At 40.0% G+C, this 12174-nt stretch overlaps 1 pseudogene; it reads right to left on the reverse strand.

Moving 5' to 3' along the window:
• Nucleotides 1-7025: 7025 nt before the first annotated feature.
• On the reverse strand, nt 7026-7611 carry LOC138386823 (charged multivesicular body protein 1B2-like; annotated as a pseudogene).
• Nucleotides 7612-12174: the final 4563 nt, after the last annotated feature.

The raw sequence follows: 12174 nt of genomic DNA on the forward strand, positions 1-12174 counted from the left end.
TATGACTAATACATAATTAATGTCAGCCCATTTCAACTTTCCCAAGTTCTTATTTTTCAAAAACAAAGTAAATTTTATTTCATTCAATTTTTTCCACTAGTAAGTATTCCATGTAATGTTCTGTGGGAAAGATCCACTTTCATTCATTTCTTTCTTTTTGCCATTTGAAAATGAGAAAACAAGTCCCTTGGTGGTTTTCGTTGGTGAAAGGTAAAAGAACCAGCATAAATGAGAGGTTTGGGGAGAGTCAGATGTCCTTCTGGTAGATATGAATAGAGCAGAAAATTTAGACCAGACTTTTAAGTTCATTATTATCAGAAAAATTATCTCTGCATAGCAAATTTTAAAAACAGGAAGAGATTAGTTCCCATTTCTGCCCCACATGTTGTATCATCAGCAAGCACTGACTGTCCAGGGGAACAGAGATCCTGCCTTTTGTTTTTAAATTCAACAACCAGAGCCATTTTTACTTTTACCTAAAAATCATTTTTATAAGGAGTGATACATCCAACAATGTCTCTGTTTCTTGGAGAGCTTCCTAGAGGTGGAGGAATTAAATCAACCTCCTCTGAAAACCACGATTTCCACGTTTAAATGAACAAACACCAATCTCTGTGGTAAACATCTCATAACAAATATTTGCAACCTCAAGGTTCAAGTCAACAATTCTTAGAATTATTTTTAAAATGATGACATTATAGGAAAACTCTTTGCTCTTTTTCGTAAAGACAGACTTGACTTTTTGGTGATGAGATACAATGAGTCCAGATTTAACGAAGTTCATGATCCTTCTCTTTGGTACCTAACAAAGGCACTTACAGAGCAGTTGTGTCTATAGCTTTTCATTCTCTCAAGAATTCCATTCTTTAAAAAATAGAGGTTGCTCATTTTTAGTTTTTGTTTTTATAGTATATATAACATCTGAGTATAGGTTACAAAATAGGACATGTGATTTTAACTTTAACAAAGGACAAAAAAGATATTAGGGGTATTAGTAAATTACTTCCATGACACTAGGTAAAAATGTAAGCATGGCTTATTTAGCTCAGTTCCTGTCACTTCGAGTGCTTGTCTAGTGTGCAGAACCAGTCTTGCCCCAGGGGTCCTGTACACTAGAGTCCCCCAAATCTTCCCTTGACCTTGAAGGTCATGTTGAAGGGCTAATTCCCATTCTGGCTAAAGTACTTACAAGTACAAGCCTCACAGAATCTTTCAGAGTAAAGAAGAACAACACAAAATACTTTTGTTGTAAAACATAAGGTGCTTTTTCTTGACAATACAGCCTGACAGTTAAGAAGAACCAAGTATGGTATCAATTACTTTTAATTTACTATTCATATACCTGTTTACTGTTCTTAGAAATGAATATAGATTAGCCAATATTTTCTTCTTGAAAATTAAACATGTAAAAGTGTGAGACCCTGGAAAGCCTTTTTTTTTTAAACTATGGTAAATTGATTTAATCTATTTCTCAAGAAAAATGCAAAATTAGCAGACATTAAAATTAGCATTTCTTTATAAAATGATCATTATGATTAACCAAGTTGAAAAACCCCAAAAGACGTTTTTTTTTTTTTTTTTTTTTTTTGAGACAGAGTCTCACTCTGTTGCCCAGGCTAGAGTGAGTGCCGTGGCATCAGCCTAGCTCACAGCAACCTCAAACTCCTGAGCTCAAGCGATCCTCCTGTCTCAGCCTCCCGAGTAGCTGGGACTACAGGCATGCACCACCATGCCCGGCTAATTTTTTCTATATATATTTTTAGCTGTCCATATAATTTCTTTCTATTTTTAGTAGAGATGGGGTCTCGCTCTTGCTCAGGCTGGTCTCGAACTCCTGAGCTCAAACGATCCGCCCACCTCGGCCTCCCAGAGTGCTAGGATTACAGGCGTGAGCCACCGCGCCCGGCCCCCAAAAGACTTTTTTTCTTTACACATCAGAAATAAAAACTAAAAACAAGTAGCTAATGTAAACTATGGGCTTTGAGTGATAATGATGTGGCAATGTAAGTTCATCAGTTGTGACACACATACCACTCTGCTGGGGGACGTGGATAACAGAGAGGCAGTGGAGACAAGTACACGGGAAATCTCTGTACCTTCTTCTCAGTTTTGCTGTGACCCCAAAGCTTCTCTAAAAAATAAAATCTATTTTTAAAAATTGTCTTTCAGCCTATTTGCCCATTAACATCTACAGTAGATTATTTAAAAAAATTTTACTTTAAGTATTTAAGAATGATGGCCAGGCATGGTGGCTCAGCCTATAATCCTAGCACTTTGAGGGGCCAAGATGGGAGGATTGTTTGAGGCCAGGAGTTTCAAGACCAGCCTGGGCAACAACGAGACCCCGTCTCTACAAAAAATAAAGAATTAGTTGGGCTGGGCGCGGTAGCTCACACCTGTAATCCTAGCACTCTGGGAGGCCGAGGTGGGTGGATTGCTCGAGGTCAGGAGTTCAAGACCAGCCTGACCAAGAGCGAGACCCTGTCTCTACTAAAAATAGAAAGAAATTATCTGGACAACTAAAATATATATAGAAAAAATTTAGCTGGGCATGGTGGCCCATGCCTGTAGTCCCAGCCCATCCTGCTGAGGCAGTAGGATCGCTTAAGCCCAGGAGTTTGAGGTTGCTGTGAGCTAGGCTGATGCCACAGCACTCACTCTAGCCTGGGCAACAAAGCAAGACTCTGTCTCAAAAAACAAACAAACAACAACAAAAAAGAATTAGCCGGACGTGGTGGCACGCACTTATAGTCCCAGCTACTCAGGAGGCTGAAGCAAGAGCATCACTTGATCTCAGGAGTTTGAGGTCACAGTGAGCTATGATTGTGCCACTGCAGTCTAGCCCAGGCAACAGAATGAGACCCTGTCTCAAAAAATAAAATTAAATAAATAAATAAATATTTAAACACAATTTGGGCCCACTGGGCAATTTTGTCAGTGTGATTCACTTCTAGGTTGGTGTAATAGCCCACAAAGTCAGGTGTGAAGGAATCATCACTTTGATTTTCCAAGATACCACTTAATTTTTATTTTGAGTTCTCATTTCACAGAGAAGGTGGAGAATATCCATCAATTTGTACCCCACCACCTGCGCTTCAGCGACTTTTCCATGAAGCTGGTCTAAGTTCCAGCAGCAGAAAGTTCTGTGGACTGACAAGTGCTTCTGACACATCAGAATTACGTTTTGGTCATTATTGGTATTAACTTTTTGTTCCTATTCCAGTTAAGAGGAACAGGACCAGGGGAGTAGTTCTTAGAATAAAGGAGGGTGGTGGTGGTGATGATTCTGAGTCATTCAGGAGATATAATCCCAGGATGTGCTGGGAGCAGCAGGAGAGAAAGGAAAACTCATAGATGGCTCTGAGTAATCTCGTTGGTGGGTGAAGATAAAATGTTTGGTGGTGGAACAAGACCAAGATACATTGGTGGGTTATGAGTTCTCTTAGGATGTGTTGGATTTTTTGAGACCTGCCCCACCCCCCTCAGTTGGAGAAAAACTGTAAGCTCCTGCAACTATAAACTGTATATGCAAGTCAGAAGTGTGGGTTGGAAGTACAGATTTGCTGGTCATCCTCATATATGACAGATGAAACCCTGGGAATGAGTGACATTACACAGACAAGGAGGATACCGTAAGACAAAGCAGCTGGGGAGAATCTGCCAAGGGACGCCAGTTTTCAGGGGTGAGCAGCAGAGGAGCCAACCACAGACAGCAAGAAAGAGTGGAAAAGAGAGAGCAAAGTAGCAAAAGCCAGGAAAGTATAAAGGAAGGCATGTCTGTAGCATAAAATGCTGCAAGGCTGGTTGAGACAAGGCGTTCAAATTGGCAGCTAGGAGATCATTTGATGGCTTTTGAGACGTTTGTTCCAGTAGGAAGGAGAAGGAGAAAGCCAGAATGCAGAGTGGATGACAGGTGAAGTGCCAGCAGCCAGCAGAGGCTACTCTCTCAAGGACTTCATCAATAAAAAGGATGAGCAAGTTAGGGCCACTGATAATAGGAAAGATTTGGCCAAAGGGATGGTTTGGGGTTTGTGTTTGTCATCGTTTTGTTTCTTTTTTTTTTTTTTAATCAGAATCATTTATATTTCTAGATTTAAGTAAGCATTATTCACAATTTAACAATTTTTATTAAAGTCAAAAGAACAAAAGATACAAAATTTCCACCAATGGAAAATGTCATAGGTATTTTTTAGTCTGTAATAATCCCTTCTATGGCCCCCCAGGATGTTCCAATACAAACAGACAAACTTACCCTTCAAGTAGAAAGGACAAAGTGTCAATTCTAAACAAAATGGAAGATTCTCACACCGAGGTCACAATCATACAGTCAAGTACCAAGACCTTTGTTAAATAGGTTTAACCCAAATTTAATGAAACAGTAATTTCTCATTTCACTAACCAGTGAAAAAAGTCTTCACTCATCCACACTCTCATATGTGATAGGAAACATAATTTATGAGTAGTGAATACTTAGCAAAAAGTCTCTCCATAATTGTACTTTGAATGTCTTCATGACTCACAATGGAAAGATTTTCTGAATAGATCTGCTCTTCAATAGAACTTTATGAAATATTGGAATTCTTTCATGGATCAATTTTTAAGTAAGGAAAAACATCTAACTTACTTGACCTAGTTTACTAGTATACTTGCTCAAATATAAGTTGGTCATTGCTCCAAGTTAGAGAGTGTTATATCAGAAAATTACAGGCTCATGCTAATTTGTTCATTTTAATTGGGTAAAATATAGATAATTCCTGGGGAGATGAGAAGTAGTACAGCTGGTCATCAGACGCTTTCCCCCAAGGATCTTGGCCTTCCAGAGTATGTTCTTCACAACCTTTGGTGTCCTGCAGTCCCCCATGTCATGCTCCCAACTTCCACTGGGCTGAAAGTTACTTGCATGGCTGAGTAAAACATTTTAACTTATTTATATCCACTTCGTTTCTTCCACTTATTAAAGAGTTGCTGTTTTAAGATAAAAGAATGAACACATTTAACCAGGACTTAGAGTAGTTGTAACTTGAGTTGGTTCAATTTTGTTCTCTTTCTTATTTTATTGGTTGATTTCTTTAAAACCAACATAGGCCATGATTCTCAGAAACCAATCAACAATCATATGGAAAGATATAAATGATAAAAAAATATAAATAATAATACTATGCAAAGTAACTTCTTTTCAAATATAGAATAACAAAAGTTGAGTAGAAACAAGAGAATCACCAAAAGTTTGTTTCAGAATTTCATTTGAAAGTATGAAAAGTTAAATTTTTCTGGGAATCTTAACAACAATGATATTTAGTAAAGACAATTTTTTTTTTTTTTTTTTTTTTTTTTTTTTTTTGAGACAGAGTCTCACTCTGTTGCCCAGGCTAGAGTGAGTGCCGTGGCGTCAGCCTAGCTCACAGCAACCTCAAACTCCTGAGCTCAAGCGATCCTGCTGTCTCAGCCTCTCGAGTAGCTGGGACTACAGGCATGCACCACCATGCCCGGCTAATTTTTTCTATATATATATTTTTTTAGCTGTCCATATAATTTCTTTCTATTTTTAGTAGAGATGGGGTCTCGCTCTTGCTCAGGCTGGTCTCGAACTCCTGAGCTCAAATGATCCGCCCACCTCGGCCTCCCAGAGTGCTAGGATTACAGGCGTGAGCCTCCGCGCCCGGCCGACAATTTTAAAACTGAACAAAACTTAATTTCTGTAATTTAATGTTGCAGCATTTTTTAGTTATATAGAAAAATTATCAATAAAACATTTTTAAAAATTGAAAGAATCCCAAGACCAGCCTAAGCAAGAGTGAGACCCCGTCTCTACTAAAAATAGAAAGAAATTAGCTGGACAACTAAAAATATATAGGAAAAAATTAGCCGGGCATGGTGGCGCATGCCTGTAGTCCCAGCTACTTGAGAGGCTGAGGCAGAAGGATCACTTGAGCCCAGGAGTTTGAGGTTGCTGTGAGCTAAGCTGACACCACCGCACTCTACATGGGCAATAGAGCAAGACTCTGTTTCAAAAAAAAAAAAAAAAAATTTGAAAGAATCCAAATAGTCATTAAATTACTGGGTAAAAATTCTAACAATAATTTAAATTTGAAAGCTGATGAACATAGATCAAAAGTCATCTGATTTCTGCCAGGATAACAAAAACATAAAACACAAAAAATGGCATGTCCATTGGATGACACTAAATGAGGTGTTTTTGGCTATGTCAACATATTAAGTAAACATGTTTTCCCTGTTTTTATTTTAATGTATCACATGTCACTGCAGATAGATTAAAAACTACTTTGAATTTTAAAAATCCCAAAATCTTTATCCTATACTGTGGAGTACTATGGTGCTTAAGTTTTGATCTAACTTTTGAGGAAGGTGCTTAATATATAAGAGGCTAAGCTAGCTCTGTCAAAGACATCTATAAAAACATGTCTCTCACACTTTTACACTTAATATACAGAACTATAAGATCTGTCAAGGTGGAAACTCCCCTAGGCCAGGCGCGGTGGCTCACGCCTGTAATCCTAGCACTCTGGGAGGCCAAGGTGGGCGGATCGTTTGAGCTCAGGAGTTCGAGACCAGCCTGAGCAAGAGCGAGACCCCATCTCTACTAAAAATAGAAAGAAATTATATGGACAGCTAAAAATATATATAGAAAAAATTAGCCGGGCATGGTGGTGCATGCCTGTAGTCCCAGCTACTCGGGAGGCTGAGACAGGAGGATCCCTTGAGCTCAGGAGTTTGAGGTTGCTGTGAGCTAGGCTGATGCCACGGCACTCACTCTAGCCTGGGCAACACAGAGAGACTCTGTCTCAAAAAAAAAAAAAAAAAAAAAAAAAAGGTGGAAACTCCCTGGAATTTCTTAACGTATTGGAAAGTACAGCAAGGCAAAAGAAAGCATCATACAGTGACAGTGTTTAAACATTCTGGGATTGAATAGTGTTTCAGTGTAACTGGAGTGCATCTTATGTATATGTACACACAAATAATGTTTCAGGAGGAAGCGAAGCAAACAGAAGCACCAGTTCTTTAAATTACACTTGATCACACAGATCAGCAAGTCTCTGTGAAAGTTCATCCTGTTCCATCGAAGCAACACTGGTGCCAACAGAATCTGTCTGACCCTGGGGGTAGTTCCATACTGAGATCAAGGCCCTATTGAATCTGCCATTTCTGGAAGTAGCATATCCACTTGGTTTTGTGGTGTTGTTAGGGTTGTAGTGCTGCTTATTGTATCTTCCATTTGTTGTGTTTGAACATCCAGCGTTTCAAATCGGTGTTTGAGTTTGTCCATCAAGGCAGAAATCTTCTCAAGGTAGCATCCATAAATATAATTACACCTGCCATGGACTTTGTTACCTTGCCCATTGTTGCTGCACTTTGAGCTCTGGCTGCCACGGCATCAACCCTAGCACTCACTCTCAAGAAACTGATTGCTTGGTTTTTCTGGTGGATTGCATTTTCAGCGTGTATTCTTGCAACTTCTGTATTGCCTTGCCGAATGGCTTTTTTAATCTTGGCCTTCTCAGCCTTTTCTTCTTTATCACGTTTCTTGGCATTCCTATTAAGTTCTTTTGCAGCAAATTTCAAGTTAAGTAAGTGTTTCTCCATATTTGACATGATTCCACAACTTTTCTGGGGAGTCTACGGCCCCAGGGAGCAGCATGGGTGGGGTGGAGTGGGGGACCCGGAGTCCCATGTCAGTCCAGGACAGCCCACATGCCTGGCTGGTGGCTTTGCAATCCCACTTCCTTTGTTTTTTTTAATGTGGAAGAGAATTGAGCATGACTTACCCTGAGGAAAGCTCAAAGAGAGAGGAAGAGAATGCAGATATAGGAAGAAAAAAATCTCATGGGATAATTGATGGAGTTGGGTCCCAGCTAGAAGGGGTGAGATGAGACCTGGATCTAGTTAATCCTGGACAAGAGTTCTTCCTGAGGATCATTTGGGCAGGAAGAAGGTGCATGGGTGTTCTAGAAGACAGGATGAGGGTTTAGATTCTCTTTGTAGCCACACATTTAGAAATTTTGCTCCCTGCACCTGGGAAAAATGTAAATAATAAACCACAATTGACAATAGTCATTTTCAATGTAAGTCACACCAAAATTTATAGGTACCTTTCCCACAAAAAAATATATTTCCCATAGTGCAGCAAAAAAGTGAGCCTAATGCTTACAATGTTCCCATATGATGTATCCTTGTGTCCCTCAAAAAAATATGCTGGTTTCCTGTTTAATTTTGCTATTAAATATCTGAATGAGACCTGCCCAGTGAACCTAGTTCATATCAGACAAAGAAATTTTGACAGGACCTCACCAAGGCCAAGCATTCCTGCTCAAACAGAGGTCGTAAACAGGGTTATGAAACAATTAATCAACCACAAGCAAAGCCCTTTCATCTGTTCCCCCTACCCCACCACCAACGTGGAAGGCCTGGGTCTGCTCAGCCATCTGGAGAAAAAAGGGAAGAAAAGGCTAAAAATAATGGGCTGCAACCAAAGTGAAAATATAGAAACGTTGGTAATAGTGTTTGGAGTGAAGAGGAAAGGGCACGTTCCTTTGGGTGTTCTCCAACGAGGTCTCTTGGTGGCCTGAAATTTCTGATTTAAAGAGAACAGAAATCCTCTCTGCCTCTCTCTCCCCCCTCTCTCTCCTCCCTCTCCTCCTTTGCCCCTTCCACCTTCCAAAAAAAAAAAAGAGAGAGAGAACAGAAATGAATCCTGGCTCTTAGAAAGAAGGCATCTTCATTGTGGTAAGCTCATAACACAATGGCAAATGTAATGAAGGGTGTTTGTGTACAGTCTTTTATCTTATTTTCTCTTTATATCTTTAAATGGTAAAGCTATTAATAATGTCTGCTTAATAAAGAAATTCAAATCACAGTCATCTATGGAGATCAACCACCTCCTGTGCCTATGGCCACTCTATTGCTCCAGTCCAGATTTGGGGGTGAGGGATTGATTGCTTTGCCTTTCCAAATTCGTATGTGTGTTTATAAAAACTGGACCTTACTATGACTACTGTTCTCCAACTCGATTTTTTCATTTCATTATGCATTACGGATATCTTTCCACGTCAGTGCACGTGGATTCTTCCTCACTCTTTTTGATAGCGGCAGAAAATTACACTTTTATTTCTCCACAATTCAGTCATTCCTCCATAAGGCGAACAGTTAAATTATCTCGAGATTTTTACCACCTCAAGAAAGCTGCAGTAAACATCCCTGTACACACATCTTTGTGGTCTTGTTTTTTTCTTAAATGAATTCTTAGAAGTGAAGGCAAATTGCTGGGTCAGTGGGTGTGTGCATTTTCAGTTTTGATAGCCATTTCCAGACTTCCCTCCAAAAAAAGTCACACTACTCCATGCTCCTACCAAGAGTTTTTTAAGAGTGTCTTCTTCCTCATGCCCTAGCCAATATTTAGAGAAATCTTTAAATATTTTCTTCCTTATAGATAAAAGAACTTGCTTTGAGCAGTTCAGGGACATCAAGGGAGCTTACTCATCTAGAAAAGCAGAAGAGAAATCATGTCGGGATTGAAGAGGAGGGAGAGAGGTGAATGCTGGAGAACTGGGAAATCTTTAGGAGACAGCCACTTGGATGAAATGGAATAGGAGTCGACCCACAACGTCTAAGCAGCTGTAAAACCCAGAGGAAGTTGCAGGGCAGTGGCGGGTTGGGGGAGAAGTCCAAAGTTTTTATGAAGCCAATGTAGTTAGTTATGTGACTTTTCTAGTTTTGGAGCAAGAACAAAAAAAAAAAAAAAAAAAAGGATGACCGTAAGAACTTAAGGTTGGAATTGATCAAGCTGCTATTAACAGAGTCATCTGGTGAGAAATAGAAATTTCTCCTGGCTGAATGATTGCATGAAGGTCCTGACTTGGGACCAAGAGCAATGAGGTAAGGAGAAGGGTTGAGGGACCAGAAAAAAAAAACAGGAGGTTCAAAGATCACAGCTAAGTCACAATCAAGTCAAAGGCAAGATTTAAGGGGAGTGAGGGAGTTAGAGCAGTGGTCAGAGAGTCGGTGATGATCAGAGAAGAGCATTTCTGAGTTGATGGTTTCAACAATGTTATGTAGCAGCTCCTGGCTGCCAAGCGGTGTGGGGAGCAGACAGGTTTGAAGGGAAGTGGAGCTAGAGGCTGCCAGAGAACAGAAGGGAGAGCCATGACAAAGGGGTGCAATCTGGGTAATGCATCAGGGATGGCAGGACAGGGTGAAGCCAGGTCACCTGCAGAGATCACAAGGCCTCAACGAGCATGCTCAAATGAGTGAATGGTCTGGATGTTAGATGGTTGTTGGAACAAGAGCTTCATGGAGGAGAGCTGGTTGAAGAGGCACTTAGCACAATGTCAGTAAGTGAATGTGGAAGAGGCACAGACTACCAGACCCCCATGGGTATGTGTGTTGAGAGGAGAGAAGGAAGCTTTCTCTTGGGGGAGGAGTGTTCCTGGAAAAGTCTGAGGATCTCAAGACATCAAGTAATAGCTTGTAAATTCCACAAGGCACAGAGGAAGCTGGAGAGGGAAAGCATTGATTAGGATTTCTATCAAGCAATTTTGTGACACTGAAATGATTGAATGTGGATCAATGAGTTTGGGAATCAGGACATCAGAGAATGGATAGAAGGCTAGAATGGTCCACATGGAGCTTCCCATTGAAGGTGTACTGATGCCCCGCCGTGGCTATGCTGACTCTGTCTGTTCTGCAGGGCTGGGGAGACTGTGTATCTGGCTGCTGGTCTCTACATACTCATGCATGTCCCAGCCCTTCGACTGACTAGCTACATGACCTTGGAAAGTTACCTACACTAGCTAGGCCTCCATTCTCTCCCTTCAAAAATAAGAATAATCATAGTATGCAGCCCATGAGGTTGTTTGAGGATTAAAGATAGCATGTTAAACATGAAGCATGTGTTACTGGAACACAGTAAGTATACAATAAATGACAGCTATAATTACTCACATTTCAGAAAGTTTTAAAATACATATTCATTTTGAAGGAGTAAGTCTTCACAATACTGTAAATTCTAAGTCACAAATACAGCAGGCACATGGACAATCTCTCAACACATAGATAGAACCTTCTTATGTGGAAACAAGCAGAGACCCTGGTAAAAAACTAGCTCCATGGCTTTAATGGTTTCTCTCACACAAAATCAAATATAAAAATTCATACTTTGCTCTAAATCTCTTAAAATGCAAAATTGTTTCTGTCTTACACATGCAGATATTAAAGTTCATGTCTTCTGGTTTACAGCCAGTCTCATGACTTTTAAAGAAGACCAAATTCTATCGCATAAGAACTTGGGAACTATTTATCTTCAATCCTAAACAAACACTAAAAGTACCAATTCTGTGCATGTTAGTTGTTGGAAGGTATTCTCCACAGTCTTGTTTGTGGGTGATTTAATAAAGATATCCCTACCATGTTTCTGCTCCACCTGCACTTGACGGTGCTGGGTAAGCTTTGCACGCAGACCAGGTAGAGTTATTTCCCTCCACTCCCAGAGAGATACCTGCCACTTAGCTTAACTCCAGTGCTCTAGGTGGGTGTCTCAGCCTCGATGGTAGCAGTAAACCAGACATTTAACTTTCCTTTACTGCAACCTTGGTTTTTAGTGTGTTGGGTTATTTTTTCCCTGTCAGGGTAGCTTGTCTTTCTACTCATGACTTATTCACTAATATTTTTGGCAAAGTGTTGACATTTTTGGCAACATTATCTTCTAAAAGTAGATGACTTTTTTATTTCAAAATTTTAAGGGGGTACAAATGTTTTAGGTTACATGGTTTGCTTTTGCAATGCTTGAGCCCCGGCTATAGGTGTGCCTGTCACCCAAATAATGTTCATTATACCCATTAGGTAGGTTTTTGCCCCTCCCCTCCTTCCCCCTCCCTCCTGGTTGATTTCCACTGAGTTTTACTTCCCTCTGTGCAGATGAATAGTAAATATATTTTTTCTTCCTTATGATTTTCTTAATAACATTTCCTTTTTGCTAGCTTATTTTATTGTAAGAATATGGTGTATAATATAAACAAAATATGTTCATGTTATTCCTAAGGCTTCTGGTCAACAGCAAGCTGTTAGTAGTTAAGTTCTGGGGGAGTCAAAAGTTATATGTGGATTTTCAACTGCATGGGGCATCAGTTTCCCCTAACTCCTTCGTTGTTCAAGGGTCAACTA

The sequence above is a fragment of the Eulemur rufifrons genome, chromosome 7 (genome assembly GCF_041146395.1).
Source record: "Eulemur rufifrons isolate Redbay chromosome 7, OSU_ERuf_1, whole genome shotgun sequence".
NCBI classification, from domain to species: domain Eukaryota; kingdom Metazoa; phylum Chordata; class Mammalia; order Primates; family Lemuridae; genus Eulemur; species Eulemur rufifrons.